The sequence below is a fragment of the Drosophila serrata genome, unplaced genomic scaffold (genome assembly GCF_035046125.1).
Source record: "Drosophila serrata isolate PLE 108 unplaced genomic scaffold, ASM3504612v1 contig_361, whole genome shotgun sequence".
Taxonomy (NCBI): domain Eukaryota; kingdom Metazoa; phylum Arthropoda; class Insecta; order Diptera; family Drosophilidae; genus Drosophila; species Drosophila serrata.
The window spans coordinates 95,131-112,754 of NW_028257259.1; the positions used below are offsets into that span (position 1 = coordinate 95,131).

The 17,624-nt window shown below is 42.4% G+C and overlaps 1 long non-coding RNA gene across 1 annotated transcript; it reads right to left on the reverse strand.

The window, feature by feature from the left end:
* Positions 1-7,339: 7,339 nt before the first annotated feature.
* LOC147642754 (uncharacterized) lies at positions 7,340-8,624 on the reverse strand. The gene is made up of 3 exons (XR_015273057.1): positions 8,073-8,624; positions 7,777-8,012; positions 7,340-7,598 (listed from the first exon to the last, which is right to left on the reverse strand). It is a non-coding gene; the product is annotated as an uncharacterized LOC147642754 (long non-coding RNA).
* Positions 8,625-17,624: the final 9,000 nt, after the last annotated feature.

Here is a 17,624-nt window from a genome sequence, read left to right on the forward strand (position 1 = left end):
GAAGACGACTCAATATGGCATAAATTTGTGGCAAAGGGTACTCATCTGTCTTAGTTACCGCGTTTACCTTTCTGCTATCGAGGCAAAGTCGTACTTTTCCTGGCTTCTGCACCAAAACAACGGGCGACCAAGGACCAAGGACTGTCCGATTCCTCAATTACGCCTAGCTAAATCATACGATTGACTTCTTTATAAAGCAACTTTTCCACAGCTGGCGAAACTGGAAAATGCCTCTGTTTTACTGGCTTGGCATCTCCAACATCGATAGAATGAGAAAGCATGCTCGTTTTTCCCAGACCTAAAACCGCAAAAGATGGAAACTGCCTAATGACTGACTGCAATTTAGACTGCTGGATGTCAGACAAAACATGGGCATCACTACTTAATTCATTTATACTCATTTCAGGGGGCAAAAGTTCGAAATTGGTCCAAAAGTCAATACCCAAATACAGGTCCTGACTCAGAGAAGGAATAATATATAAATCAAGCTCATGTATTTTTCCCTCATACTAAATTGGAGTCTTTAATCGACCTACCACGTTTTGCTGTTGGCCATCGGCTGTGTTAACTGTAGTTGCCACCCTTTTGAACGCCATTCTCTGTTTAATAATTTGATTGGCCAAATTCCCACCGACGGCACTCATGGATGCACCAGTATCTAAAAGGCCGGAGCACCAATCTGCCTAGAATTTGAACCTTTGCGTACGGCCGCCTATCCATGTTTTTGTATCTGATAGCATTTATCGTTTCAGCCACTCTCCAAAAGTCTCTCATTCTTTTTGCATTTCGAGAATAAGTCCTAACTGGGTTTATTGATATATCCGGTAATTGACTGTGGTGTATTTGCTGATGCCAAAAAACTGTTACATCAGTAGCTGCCTCCTCTAAGCTTGTATTCTTTGCTGACTGACATCGGAATTCGCTGGCTTGTTTCGGAGAACACACGGCTGTTGTCAGGGTCGTGTGTTCAACTTCCCGTTTTTTTGGCATTTGTGGCAGGACGGCTTGTAAGAATTAGGGGTACCGCAACCGTAACAGAATATTTTCCATCTTTCCTCACAATCGTGATACCGGTGCCATTCCTTTCTACAATTCCAGCATACCAATGCTAGAGCATCTACCTCTGCTACCTGCTCAACGTCCGAGAATTCAGCTGCATCATCCGACAGATACTCTTGCACAAGTTCAGATACTTGCTTCAGAAAAGGAACGGTTTCTGATACCCATAAGTACGCTTCACATCTTCAAGGAAGCCTTCCCTACGCCGGCAGATATCTCGAAGCTTTTGGTCTGAGTCTATGCTCACGTTCAACAGCTCGTGCCTTATTTCCGGCCGCAAGTTCCGGCGAAGAGTTTCTACCAGATCTTTCTCTGGCATGGGAACTGCTAGGCAGTCTGTGATCTGTACCACAGCATCATTAAAAGAGTCAAAACTCTCCCTCTCTCTCTGCTTTCTGTCACGAATTGTCTTTCTCAGATCCACATCCGTACGCGTATCTCGGAACTGCTTTCGTAAAGCTTCGGTAAGCAAATCCCACCTGGAACTATCGGATTCTTTATGAAACCGTCAATAAAATTCTCGCGCTTGTCCCTCGAACAGTACGCTGGCATTTCCGCAAATTAAATCAAAACGCGAGTTGAGGGTTTGTCGAGTTAGCGCCTCCACTCGATACAAAAATGTATCTACGCTCAATCCGTCTGGAGACCCGTTGAATCGCAGCTTCCAACTGCTAATAATTTGTCCAACCTTATCCGGACGACTACCTAAATTGGAGCTAGAAAAAGCTGACGTGGGCCTGTCTGGGATTTCAATATCCCCTGCTACTGATTGAGTTCCGAAGTTATGGACAGATTCGTTTGACCTCGGCGGCTCCTGCATCTGCGCCGCGAAATTTGCCTGAATTATTTGCCCCATCTGTTCCGTAAGCTTGGTTAGCAAATTATGCTGCACTGCCTTTGGTTGTTGCGCTACAATGTCGCTGATAGCTTCAGCATCAACGCTGCTCATCGCTTGCTTTTTCGGAGCTGGGGTCTTCGCCTTGGCGGAATTTCCCTTGGCCTCACAACCAGGACAACTGCCCTGCTTCTTGACCAACGCATCTGCGCATTCCTTGTGGAATATATGCCCACAACTCCCACGGCTTACTTGATCTGGGGACAAAGCCTTTCCGCAAAGCATGCATTTCGTGGATCCCGAAGCCTCTGGATCCATGGCTAACTTTTAAATAAAAACAAAGCGGAGTAATAAATTCAGGACGACTACCAGTCAAAACGAACCGGATTCAAAATACGGCTAATAGAAATTCCTAAGATCCCCTATCCCTATATAATAATTAAAAACAAGCTAGAATTTAATCTAAAATTAATACAAAAAAAATTGAACATAAATAATGAAGAATTTATCCAAGTTCCGGACCTCAAGATCGCTCTGGAATCTATATAGATCGAAGCCTCACTCCCAATCCCTTCGTTAAATGTTATTAATAGAACTCGTAATAATAATAATATTTAAGGATACAATAATAACACCTGAAATATAGAAAAAATTTAAGCACAAGCAATCAAAATTTTGCTTCGCAACGAAAAATCAAACCAATTATCAAAAATCGACAATCACAAATCAATACAAAAAGTCTGGCCAGCAAGCATAGCAATGCTTGCAATTAAGATGCACTTATATACAAACAGAAGGTTTCGGTCAGCACAAAAGAGAATCGAGACAAAAAATTATGACGAGCGTTGTTTATCGCTATTTGGCAATAACAACAATACTGCAGAGCGTGTTGCCGTGGTCAGACGAAAGCTTCGCTGTCTGCTATCCGATTGGCCCACGCTTCTACTCTTCCGTCAATGTTGGGTCTATGCCTTCTGCTATCATCCGTGGCCTGAGTTTCTCTTCTGAAAGATAAACGCTCAGTAAGTCCTATGCAAATAACAACAAAATTAATAAGCCCCTATGAAATTTGTTGTGTCCCTTTGCCTATGCCTATCATCCGTGGTTAAGTGCTCGCTTCTGCAAGCAAATGCACCTACTAGTCCTATGCGTATGATATGCACCCACTCGGGCTACACGGTGTAGAGTATACACGAGTTTGTCTATTCCCTATTCCTCTGTTGTCGTCTGAGGCCGGCTAGATGCTTCAAACCTGAGTCATCTTCTTCCGTGTTCCTATGCTTCCGAGCAACTGTGAGTGGACTGTGTGTGCTCAGGTATTGTGCCGACGCCCTGTGCTATCCCCTTCTGAAATTGTTTACCTTGTCCTTGAAAACCTCCCACTTTCCCATTATTTGGAAGGAATCGTTTATTATTCCTCTCCACAAAAAAGGTAGCAAATTGGATGCCAGCAATTATAGAGGAATCTCTAAGTTATCGGCCATCCCTAAATTATTTGAAAACATTATCACCCCTCACTTACAGCACCTTTGTAGATCTGTTATTTCTCCATGTCAACATGGTTTTATGAAGCGAAGATCAACAACAACAAATCTTTTGGAGCTCTCTTCCTATATTATAAAGGGCTTCCATAATAATTGTCAGACAGATGTAATCTATACTGATTTCAGTAAAGCTTTTGACTCTGTTAACCATTCTCTCCTCGTTAGAAAACTCGATTCAATGGGTTTTCCAAGTGATCTTCTTAATTGGATCTCAAGTTATTTGAATGGCAGGACGCAAAAGGTCCTCTTTAAGAATAATTTATCCAATGTTCTAAGGGTTACATCTGGCGTCCCGCAAGGAAGCCATTTGGGACCCTTATTGTTTACATTATTTATAAATGACCTGCCCAAAGTCTTGACTAACTCCAGAGTACTTATGTACGCGGATGACGTCAAGCTTTGCGTGCAATACAATGACGTTGCCTGCCAGTCGGATTTACAAACAGATCTTAATAATTTTCAAACTTGGTGCCGTGTAAACTTATTAAACTTAAATGACTCGAAATGCAAGCTAATGACATTCTCTCGTGTCGCTCCTAAGCTTGCTACTTACACGCTGAACGGCTGCTCTTTGGAAAGAATTAATACAGTTGACGATTTGGGCGTCCGCTTGGACCCAAAACTTGACTTTATTGATCATATTTCGTCTATGGTGAATAGAGCCAGGGGTGTGCTTGGATTAATTAAACGGTGGTCGAAGGAATTCAATGACCCCTATGTTACTAAATCCTTATATACTTCCTTAGTTCGTCCTATCCTAGAATATGGATGCTGCGTTTGGAGCCCTCAGTACGGCGTCCATAGTAAACGCATTGAGTCGGTTCAAAAGAACTTTTTACTTTTCGCTCTACGCGGTTTAAATTGGGATGCAAACCAAAGATTACCTTCCTACTCTAGTAGACTCCTATTAATAAACTTGCCGTCCTTAGCCAATCGTAGAACGATGCTAGGGATAACCTTTATTTTTAACCTTATCCATGGTGATGTGGAAAGTGCTGACTTGTTGAGTCAGCTTAATTTCCATGTACCATGTAGAACCACTAGATCCTATATCCCATTAGTGTTGCGCCACTATAGGACCTCCTTTGAACTGCATGAACCTTTTAGAGTGTTATGTGCAAATTATAATGATTTGTACACACTAATCTCTAACGTAGATTCCCTTCCCAAATTAAAATCTTTAATACTAACACACTTAGTAAGCATGCAAGCTAACAATCTGGCAGCACGCCGGTAGTCAATTTTCCTCATATTCTGTCCTATATTTTCCATCGCGCCTACTAACACCTAACCCTAACAGGCACGTGTCTGGTGTCATACGGGCCACTTGAATGTACTGACCTTAGTGCATCAACGTCCAAGAGAAAAAAAATTGACATGCCTTCCTACCAGCTGGAGCAACCGTGGCTTGGTGACTACCTGTAAACACAACATAGTCTTACTGAGTCACATTGAACATATATGTGGCCTTCACGTTGGCCAATTTTATTAAAATTATGAAATGACTAGCTGACCCGGCAGACTTCGTACTGCCTCATCCTGAAATACTGGCTATTTATAAGGTTTAAATTTGATATTCACAGACACACACTGTTAAAATACAGTCTGTTAATTAATTTAAAGCTTTCTCATAAACTATATTTTTTGTTTTGTTTTGTGGTGCGTAAATAAACAAAGAAGACGGTTTTCCGACGCGCGAACACGCGACGTATAATTGTCCATGCGCGAAACAGGGAAACTCCAAGTTGATTCCACAAACTTCTAACGACTGTCCTTGCGATTTATTTATGGTCATCGCAAAGGCCAGACGCACTGGAAATTGTAACCGTTTAAAATCGAATGGTAAGTCCGTTGGAATCATCGGTATCCGCGGGATCAAGACATCCTCTCCTTTGTATTTTCCTTTTATGATTGTCGCCTCAATGACATTATTCATCAGTCTTTTCACAGCCAGTCTTGTTCCATTGCATAGTCGAGGTTGATTAATGTTACGCAGCATGATGACAACTGATCCCATTACATTTAGATTAGTCAATTTTAACACATTCATTATAATAATAATAATATGACACATATTCATCCTTTTTTTTTCAATTATTGAGTTTATTACATTTATTTAGTTAGTGCTTCTCTGTAAACAATATTTGATGTTGTTTTATTTTGTGGCAGCAAAATAAATTGATTTTCAGGGGCTCCGACTCGCGATAGACCAACATACAGTTGACCATTAGTAAAACATTTATTTCTCAGATCGATCCCTACTAATTCGAAGGTTTGGCCTTGGGACTTGTTAATTGTTAATGCGAAAGATGTTTTTACCGGAAATTGAAGCCGTTTAAATGGGATTGGCAGATCAGTTGGGATCATCGGTATCCTCGGTATATGAGCTAGTTGACCACTTGCATTCGTCCCACATAATCAATGAGGCGTCTTGTAGTAATTTACCAATAGGTCCATTTTTGCGGATGGAACATGTAGATTGTTGTTCAAGATTGACGGATAGTGGAAGTTTAAAAGTAGAATGAGCAGTTTTGCCATCCTTCAAAAGAGTTGCAGCATTCATCACAGCATCCCGCAAATGGATATATTCCTCGGACCGAAGTTTCGCCTGATTCAATCTAAGAGGCGTGACAGTATACCTGATGCATCCGGCCAATAACGACATTCGATTCGAGCTGTAATCAATAGTTGGATTATATCTGATCTTCTGCAAGCTGTAAACGCGCTTCAGCTACCCTTGCCCTGTCGCGTTAATTATTTTGAGAGTGAATCAAATTGCTGCAGAACGCGACTGTCTAACTCTTAATCGTTTTCTCTCAAGCCTATCTGCTCGTCTTTCTGCTGATTCTTCTTTGTGCATCTGCATTGCTCTCAGCCGCTCAGTCTCTCGGATCCATTAGTAAAACATTTATTTCTCAGATCGATCCCTACTAATTCGAAGGTTTGGCCTTGGGACTTGTTAATTGTTAATGCGAAAGATGTTTTTACCGGAAATTGAAGCCGTTTAAATGGGATTGGCAGATCAGTTGGGATCATCGGTATCCTCGGTATATGAGCTAGTTGACCACTTGCTGGGCCAGTGATATTAGTTGCTACAATTAAATTGTCCTTTAACTCCTTAATAAGCAGCCTCCTCCCATTACACATGCTTGGAGGGTTTAAATTTCTTAAAAGCATGATTGGGATTCCGATTTTTAACGTCAATTCATGGGGTGGCAGTCCAGAAGGGTTCAACGAATTTAAAAATTCCTGTGGATAATGGACTGCATCTTCAATATTCGTTACAGTGTCGATCGATTTGTATGTTTTTGTTTGGCCGGGGACTTTTTGAACAATCAGATTATTTATTTCATTGACAGTATCATTCTTAGGTGATACTATAGCCCGAGAACACAGCCAATGGACGTCTCTTTCGTGCAAATTCTCGATATCAGGGTATACAGAATCTATTAAATTTTCCAAATTATGGAGTATTTGGCCTAGAGACTCATCCAGAAGAATGTCACAATGACCGCTTAAATTTGGAGTTGGAAAAATTCCTTCCCCAAGTTTTAGCAGTTGCTGTGGGAAATCGCTATCAGTGATTCCATGAAGATGAGCTCTCATATTTGTCCTTAATCCCAATGTCCCACATAATCAATGATGCCTCTTGTAGTAATTTACCAATAGGTCCATTTTTGCGTATTGAACATGTAGATTGTTGTTCAAGATTGACGAATAGTGGAAGTTTAAAAGTAGAATGAGCAGTTTTGCCATCCTTCAAAAGAGTTGCAGCATTCATCACAGCATCCCGCAAATGGATATATTCCTCGGACCGAAATTTCGTCTGATTCAATCTAAGAGAGCAGACCTGATGCATCCGGCCAATAACGACATTCGATTCGAGCTGTAATCAATAGTTTGATTATATCTGATCTTCAGCAAGCTGTAAACGCGCTTCAGCTACCCTTGCCCTGTCGCGTTATTTTGAGAGTGAATCAAATCGATCTTAATCGTTTTCTCTCAAGCCTATCTGCTCGTCTTTCTGCTGATTCTTCCTTGTGCATCTGCATTGCTCTCAGCCGCTCAGTCTCTCGGATGGAGGCCCGTTCTTCGTCAGTTATATTCGTAATCTTACGTCTTTTTGCTTCTGTATTACGATGATATCTGCTCGCGTGCCTCTGTTAATAACGGGGAGAGTCTGTTGAAAATCTCCAGCAAATACAAAAGTAATCCCGCCCATGACTGCAGAGGAGTTCCTTAGATCCTGTATGGTTCTGTTCACGGCCTCTATATGTGCTCTATGGCTCATCGTGCATTCGTCCCACATAATCAATGAGGCGTCTTGTAGTAATTTACCAATAGGTCCATTTTTGCGGATGGAACATGTAGATTGTTGTTCAAGATTGACGGATAGTGGAAGTTTAAAAGTAGAATGAGCAGTTTTGCCATCCTTCAAAAGAGTTGCAGCATTCATCACAGCATCCCGCAAATGGATATATTCCTCGGACCGAAGTTTCGTCTGATTCAATCTAAGAGGCGTGACAGTATATGCAGACCTGATGCATCCGGCCAATAACGACATTCGATTCGAGCTGTAATCAATAGTTGGATTATATCTGATCTTCTGCAAGCTGTAAACGCGCTTCAGCTACCCTTGCCCTGTCGCGTTCATTATTTTGAGAGTGAATCAAATTGCTGCAGAACGCGACTGTCTAACTCTTAATCGTTTTCTCTCAAGCCTATCTGCTCGTCTTTCTGCTGATTCTTCTTTGTGCATCTGCATTGCTCTCAGCCGCTCAGTCTCTCGGATGGAGGCCCGTTCTTCGTCAGTTATATTCGTAATATTACGTCTTTTTGCTTCTGTATTACGCTTACGACGACCCAAACTCTACTTCTTGGGTGGCAGGACTTCGTTTCTTACTGAACCTGAACAAAAAAATAAAATTTTTATCTCCAATTCCTTATTTCAATATGTTTTGAATGTTTGACAGGAAATGCTTTGGCTGCCTGTAGAGGGCGGTAGATGTAAGGTAGTTTTATTTAGAAAACGTTTGTATGGGAAATAGAAAAATACTGTTTTGAGGATTTTCCCGGCAATTAATCGAATTTTTCTCACCTTTTAAACCTTCCCTAGACCTCCACGAATAATTCAAGACCAAGATAAGATAAATCCGTTCAGCCATTCTCGAGTTTTAGCGAGACTAACGAACAGCAATTCATTTTTATTTATATAGAAGATAGAAGATAATCATAAATGATAATCATATATGTATGTGGCCTTAACGTTGGGCGCCAATTTTATTAAAATTATAAAAAGACTAGCTGTACCCTGCCACGTTTCTCTGTGGCATATTGTAGTTAAGAGGGCACTTCTGAATACATCAATGTTCCGGCAAAATCATCTTCCTGGCATAAGGTGAAGAAGGCAGTCAGAGTTGTCGCTGGCGTATTCAGGACTCTTTCTTGCACATTTCTTTCTGTGAAATAGATACGTTGACCATTCTCCAAATGGACTGCCAAGTGAACTAAAGCTGGATAGCGTTCATGAATGGGGAACGAACAAATTCTCCATGCAACCTCGTTGCTGCTTTTGTATCTTCCAGCCTGGTATTGAGATATTTCATCGACAACTCGTACTGCATTGCTGTCACCATTTTCTGCCTGAACACCAAAAACTGCCATATCGCTGCCTTTATTCACGTACTTGCAGATATATTTAATCGATTTCACGGAACTGCAATATTCTACGTTGATGTGCGCTTTGTATGATTTTGACAATAGTGTTGAGTATGGAACCACCCAACGATTGTCTACCTCAATATCACCAATTCTCATGTTTAAAGTTGCCGAAGTCCCTCCATCTTCAGTTGACCGTCTCCTTTACAGAGGATATCCATCGTCCCCTGTTACGGTGTTGGGTGTAAATGCTCAAGGATATCGCTTGGAACACTTCCCGTCTACCATGCATGGTGAACTTCGGCTGAGGGTACCACATGGGCCATGGATCATGTTCTTGATGACAACTGCATGCAAATCTGTATCAACCTCTGCCCGTGGAATCTCAGCGCATATCACATTGTCAATTTCGTCTGGAGTAATTTTATCATACAGCCAAATCAGTATGTGCGCATGCGGCAATCCTCTCTTCTGCCATTCTACTGAATACATCCAGCACCGCTCAGATCCCAAAACTCCATGTTTCACAATGAAATCCATCAGTGACTTGAGCTTTTGTCTAAAAACACGGGCTGTGATGTCATGCCTATCCCTATATGATTGTCCAGGAAATAACAGCTGAACTATCTCGTCCCAAGCTGGATTGCATGTGAAGGTGATAAATAAGTCTGGACGGCCGTAGCAACGAACATATGCCTGGGCATCTTGAGCATATTCATGCATGTAGCTCGGACTACCTATGTATGAGGATGGCAAAATCGTGAGCTTTCCAACGTTGGTTGTATTACGGTCATTCATCACAGCATCCCGCAAATGGATATATTCCTCGGACCGAAGAATTGGTCCCCTGAACCATTAACCTGTATGAGTAAAAGTTCATCGCGCAGCCGCGTCTCTCGGATGGAGGCCCGTTCTTCGTCAGTCATACTCGTAATCTTACGTCTTTTTGCTTCTGTATTGCGAATACGACGACCCAATCTCGACTTCTTTGGTGGCATGACTTCGTTTCTTACTGAACCTGAACAAAAAATAAAATTTGTATCTCCAATTTCTTCTTTCAATATGTTTTTAATGTTTGACAGGAAATGCTTTGATTTGCTTGTAGAGGGCGCAGTAGTAGGGGCACGGGGAAACGCTAAAAAAATAGATATATTCGCAACCGCAGATAAGCTATCAACATCAAAAGTAGTCAATAACCGAGCTGGAACCTCAACGCATGTTCTCTAAAAATTTGGGCATAAACGGTTCAGAACTTTTCAAGTTTCTTCTTTCAATATGTTTTGAATGTTTGACAGGAAATGCTTTGATTCAGCTGGCTGCCTGTAGATGGCGCAGCAGTAGGGGCACTTGGAAACGCTAAAAAAATAGATATATTCGCCACCGCAGATAAGCTATCAACATCAAAAGTAGTCAATAACCGAGCTGGAACCTCAACGCATGTTGTGTAAAAATTTGGGCTTAAACGGTTCAGAACTTATATAGATAAACATATTATTTATAAATGTAACGAATCGCTACACTAAAAATGTATGTTACAGGCAAGTTGTTAGCTCGAGATCGGAGCGCACGCAAGATATATTTCCGGCTTCGGCTCGTCGGCTACGAGAGTGATGGTCTTGCTCGGATCTCGGGTTGCCTTTGCATAATTTTAAACAGAAATGAATGTGTGCAACAACAAGCTTATACCGGGACAGAGAAGCAGACAACACATAAATAAAAGTTGAGGAAAAATTGAACTCTCTTCGGCTTACTTGCCCCTCTTCAGCACTCCTCTAGTTTGCCCACCCTTCCTATGGTCGCTCCCATCCTCAGCGCTATATAGCTTAAGCGACCCCTTTAACAAGTGCTACCCTACATCACAACGCATGCCAGCTGCGGCCAATTCTCAACATTTTAAAACATTATAATAATTTTATTTAAACTTGAAAAATATAAATTCATTACTTAAAATAGAAAACGTAGATAGACAATTAAACAATAAAACTTAGAATACAAATGTTAAATAAATATACGCCCTTCGACTCGATTTCGGGCATTAATAAAGAATAATGGCAAAACAATTTTGGGCAAGTTGAAGGAAAATATTATTTACGCTGACTGCAAATTAATATACATGTTGCAATGATAAAAACAACAATTAGATAAGAAAAGTAAGCATAGTAGCTCTCAGCATAACTAGCCTTAAGCGCAATCGCCTTATGTATCAGCGTTCTTTTCTTTCCCCTTCCCTCTTCGTTTTCCGCCGTTGGTTCGGTTAAATTTTCGTTTCCTTCTTTTACATTAACGGTTCCTGATTTGGGACATTCTCTTTCTTTTCAATTTATTTATTTTTTTTGTACTTGAAATTATTTAAATTATTACTGATACACTCACCATTTTTTTAACTCCACCGATGAAAGCGCTTTCCTCGGAAGCTAGCTGGAAATTGGGAGGAAATGACACATGCAAAAAAAAAAAAAATCACAACCAAAGGGGACGCCCTAAAAGAGACTACGAAGGTAAGGGGAAACTATCAGAAAATTACGCATTCGGCCCGCGCTATTTAATTAGATTTTTTCACTAATTTTTACAGGAACGCAACGAAATAATATTCCTCATTGCCGCACACTGCTCTGCTGAGCGGGGCGACGGGGAAGTCCTTCTCCAAAAATTTTGATCCAGGCGTTTAAAAGATCCAAGAAGCTGCGCCGGCGTCGTTTCCTTGCCTGCCCCTCTCCTCTCCTCGGGCCTTCGAGCGGTACAAACTGCAGCCTTTAAAATTCTTAAATAAGTTCAAGCTGCCTATGCTTTTCCCTATCTATACGCTCACCTTTCTATTCGTGGCTCAGGGGCCAATAAACAAAATTGTATTCTCAGCACTTTGAACACTCGCGAATACTTTTTCGAAATTCTGTCGCCAGTCGCCAAAATATAACAGTCACTACGCCTCAGGAGCCAAAAATGGAATGCTGGAAGATGACGCCGGAAAAGTGGCGGTAACCCAATGTGAAAGTGTGGGAAACGGGGAGACCGTTGACAAATGCCTCTGTTGCTTTCTCACCAGATCTTTCGTGCCCTAGCCGACCTACGCTTGCTACACTGGCAAAGCCGACTTTCGACATATGATCGACCAACAGATAGCGCTAATAAAAAGTATCTTATACCGAGCAAGCGCTACATACTTTCGGTGTGCATTTCAGGCGATTTTGGTTTCGCCTGCGGCATCAGAATGCAACACCACCCGAAAATTTGCCAATCGAAGAGGAAGCTAACATTCACGAGCATTCCTACACCAAAACATAAATAAACAAAATAAACGAAGAGTGATGGACAACTTCCTAGCTCACCCCGAGTTGTTCAATAAGCGAACTTGGCGCTGTAGTTTTTTACGAAGTCGCTCAGTGTGAAGTTTCACTGGAACACTTCTTGGTCAGGTTTTATGTGAAACTTCCTGGCGCGCCTGTTATACTGCCAGCTGCTCCGCTCGTACGCCAAGTGTAAGTGCTGATTCATGCGTTCGCGGATGACATTTCGTTTGTCCCGTGCGTTTAGCGTGGCTACCTCGTCACCCGTGATCCGTCATGCAGCTTTCTGGCAAACTTATGGCAGCAACCGTGCAGGTACATGTTCTGGCCGAACATTGCGATCGAGTAACGGATCGCGTCTTCGATATCCGGCAGAAATACGTCCCAATCTCGGTGATTCCGCTCCAGATACGTCCGAATCGCAGCCAGTACTGTTTGGTTCACCCTTTCCGCAGCGTTGCTTTGCGGCAAGTAAACCGCCGTTCATATATGTTGCACGCCATACGCCTTCATATCGTCCTGAAACGTCGTCGAAGTAAGTTCGACAGGAACTCCACGACGTTCGTGATGGTGGCTTCCCTCATCGACAAAAAAACCTGAACTTCGAAAAATGATCCAAGACCGCCAAAATCCAGGCTTTACCTCGCTTTGACCGTGGATATTTTCCTAGGAAATCTATATAGAGCTTTTGGGAAGTCCTTACCGTCACCCCTTCCTACCCTACCTCGACTTGCGTGCGGTAGTTCGGAGCCTTCGCCTCCTTGCAATGGATGCACCGTCCCACGAAGTCTCGTACCTGCTTCGTCATCCCCGGCCATTAATACTGCCGCTGGCGGCGTTGTAGCGTTTTCCTCATTCCTCCATGTCCCGACATCGGCTGTCAGCGATGCTGGACTCCATAGTTTCCATGTACCTCCCTCGATTTCTTCTTCTAACCGGCCGAACCCGAGGCGTTTGAAGTTGAGGTCGCCTTCTACGCTAATATCCGGTAGGCGAGCCTGGTTTTCCCATATCTCATCTCGAATTTCTTTTTACTCCGCAGATTGGAAATCCGTTGTGACGAATCCAAAAGCGTCGCCGGCACCAAGCTCCAGCTCCTCCACTCATCTGGACTACGTATTGGACACCACATTGTCGGGCCCATTCCGGTGTAAGATCTGAAAGTCGAAACTCTGCAATGTGAGGGACCATTGCGCCTGGCGTCCGCTGATGTCTTTTATGGTCATCAACCACTTCAGACTGGCGTGGTCGCTGACCATGCGGCATTAACTTCACATACGGCGTAATTTTGCGATGGCAAGTACTGCTGCCAAGCACTCCTTCTCAGTAAGCGAATAATTTAACTGGTGCTTATTCAGCTTTTCAGACTATCGGACTCGAAGACAACTTAGTCGTATTGAAACAGGACTACTCCCACACCATGGTGTGACGCGTCGCACTGGACCATGAAAGGTCACTTAAAATCGGAGTGAACCAGAACCGGGGCGGAGGTAAATGCTTTAACACCTGTATCGCGCTATTGGCCTCATCGTCTAGTACTAGCCGACCGCCAAAGATAAACCCCAGCTATTTTAAACTTTTGAAGCAAAATTTTGACTTCTTTAGCCCTATCGTCAAATTTGGCTTCCTTAGACATACCGCCACCAATCCGATATATTCGACTTGACCTGCACGGGAATCACATGCTTGTCAGCGGGTACGCGTCTCGCAGATTCACGCCAAGCTTCAGCATCTTTTTCACTTCCGCCCACACTATTTCCTTCATCGCTGGTGACAGAGGATAATGCCGGTTCATAAAGGGTTCTGCTCCTTCCACGAGTTGGTTTCGGTTTTCCTCCACCGATGTCTTTCCCAGACCGACGTCCTCAAAAGCTAGGAATTCCTTTTTTACCGTTTCTAATCTTTCCTTTTCTACTGACTCCTTAGCCGCCTTTCCATCGAGCCTTGGAGTTTTGGCACCCCACCTGACGATCTCAGCGGTAAGTCCCTTCATAACAATTTTAAATGTTACAGTATGGGTGTCACCGGTCGGTTACCTAGACGGCTCATCGCTCGAAAGTACTGATCCACGGATTCGCCCTGCTGTTGCCGTTGGTCCTGGATCGCTCTGCCCCGAAATCTGGTCACCAGACTTTGAGGTCTCAAAACCCAATCTAGACAATCTATCACCACCACACCGTGGATCCCTACACATTTATTGCGAGCTCTGTCGGATTCGCTATCTTCTGCTTGAAGATAGGGCATCGAGAGCACTCACATACTTGTTGCTTCCTGTTCAATTTCGCGGATGTGCAGGATGAACTCTGTGTTCCCATGGGCCATCATGCGGATCCTCAGTTTGCCACCAGGCACCGATCGGAAACCTACTAATTGACATTTTGTCGCCGCTAAAGCCATCCCTTCTCTTCTGGAGGATCTCCGCTCCAATTTACTCGATGGTTTTTTTTCTTCCGGCAACCCAGGTTTTTCAGCGGCGAGCCATTATGTTAAACTTTTAGCTGCCAACATAAGCAATCTCAACCTTCCAGCCTGGACCGCCGGACCACTTGGATTTCCACCCTCAACTGGAAAAATATTTATTTTTGTCGTCTCCTGCGTATGGGTTCGGATGTCCCTTTTCAAGGACCTTCGCCCCCACTTCTAGTTTAACCTTTAAGCGCCATTATGCTACGACCTGCTTTACTTCCAATGGGGCAATGCCAGCTAGCCAGTCGTCTCGGACAGGGATTTTTCCTCGTCTGCCCACAGGTCGCACCATAATTTCGGCAGATCTGAAATCCACAACAAGAAAAAAATCGATAAACAAAATTCGAACTAAGAGAATACCGACTGCACAACTCAAAATCACCCCTTCCTGTCTCACGGACGTAGCCTTGGGGCATGGCTGGAAAGACACATGACGCACTCTCCCTTCTTGGAATCCGCAAAATCTCATCGGATCCCCCTTGGTACATGGCCTTTTCGGATTCCTCCTGGTCAACGGCTCATCCGGTCATCTTCCTCCTTTCTTTCAGCATTTCATCCTACCTAAGTGGAGCTAAAATATGGATAAAGGGCTGAGACGGGATTTCTTTTTTGGTTGTAATGGCTATTTATGCCCCTACATGGATCGGCCTGGACAGTTCATCCACATCATTCTAGATGACTTTTGAACTTAACTTAATTGATTGCATTGCTCATGTGTGATTCCATTTTACATGTTTGTAGAGTATATTTTGAATTTAATTTGTGTTTGCCGGAAATTGAATAAATTTCTGTATTTAATTTGTCATTGATTTGTGCGTTATTCATGTGCTTACCCTATGCGTTATTTTGCCTATTTTTAGCTTTGTGCATCTGATATCAATCAATCTTTATACTATAAATCGTTGTTAAAAAAAAGTAATTCTGGCAATTGTAAGCAAAAAGGTTTAAAATAAGTTAAATTTTATCTAATTTTATTTCGAAATGTAAAATTTAAATATTGGCACAAATGTATGAACATACATGAACATGGATATAAAATATATGAGAATTTTATGTAAAACGACTGAACCGCTGCAGCAAAGCATTGTACAAATTTGTCTGCTTAGATCTAAAAATAAACAACGCTTGAGCGTTACACGAACTCATCCCCTAGATACAGATGCAAGCGGTTGTAGAACATTTCCTTGAGGATAAGGAATATAGTGCAGTGGAAATTACCCGCGTTGGTCTAGTTTGAGATAAGATTAGACTATGTGAATTCCATGTTAGCTACCTAAGTTAGACTTAGCGAAATACAAATTTAGTTCGAAATACAACTCAACAAATGAAGACGTCTTTTTATTTTGATGACCTCAGCTTTGTCCTCTTTGGAAACAAGAGACGGCATGCGATTAACTTTTCCTGCAAAGAGTCATTACTCTCATAGCTCGCATATGTAATCGTTCCAAAGAGCGTAAATGCCATCCATTGCGATTTGCCCACGCTGGAAATAGTACTGGACAAACTAGCTCGACAACTTCCAGCCACCAAATTTTGGCATTGCAAAAATCGCGTAACAGACATTATTGCAGTCGCTAAGACACGGGCCAAGGAAAACGTAAAGCAAGTCCTCTCCGAATACTTCTTTTCAAAAATATCCAATGTAGCCGCCGAAATCATACTTCTTACTTGCATCGACAAGTTTTCACTGTTTGCTGTCGTACAACATATCCCCTCAAGGACAATTGAGGACCGGCCGGCCCTATAACAATTTATGAAATTGCTTCCTAGAGCTAAAGTAGACTATTGCGACAATGACAACCATTTTGGTGTTAGCATTGCAAATGAACCACCTACCCACAGCGTGTAAGTCGCGCTAGCTCGATGTCTGAAAATAGACAGAATATCCAATACTGTGGAGGTAATTTTACTGGCTACTGCCAAATATAACAAGTCGATTCACTCGGAAACAAACGACCAGTTGACATTGTGCAAAAGTACCCGGACGACCCACAGGTGGAAGTCCAAAATAAAATCCAACAAATCTAGGTATTCAAGGTCGGCAAGAAAGTCTTGGTCAAATCGAGCCGAAGGCTTTGCAATAAACTCACATCACTATGCGAGGAGAAAGCCGTTAAAGCAGACCTGGGAACTGCGGTCCTCATTAAGGGGATGGTCCACAAAGACAAATGGGAGTTATTACCTAATTTTTTCAATAAATTTCAATTTGGCCACCTGGCAGTTTATCCATTAAGTCATGCCATTTTTTTCCATTTATTAATTAAGTTAAAACTATCAAATACTTCCGCAAAAATATATAAATAAGGTTCATCCCACATGTGCGGATTTATCAACCTATTACTACTACTATCCCTTCCATTGATGTCGAATCATATCTTCGACTATTCATAAGCGAAGTACATTTTTTTTTTTTGTCTCGCGAGTTTCCCACGCCCACCTCCCGCCCAACCGACCAAGTGGCGCAGCCGTGTGACGTACGGCACGATTACCTACTAGATAGACGCGAGAGAAAGAAAATACATCATAATAATAACGAGGAAAAGTTAAGATTCATTACGAGCTAATTCTATAAAAATAATTTAGAGCCGCTTTCAATGCCCTGAAGGGTTCATTTACTTCAAAATTTCTCCTACGGCGATGTATTATAAGTGGAAAATAAGTTCTAGATGTTAGTCGGGCAACATGGAAATTGAGCTGACCAAGCAGACACGGGCTCTCCACGTTCCAGTGAATGAGTTTATGTAAAAAAAGACGCCAAGCGTGGCTCTACGATTTGCT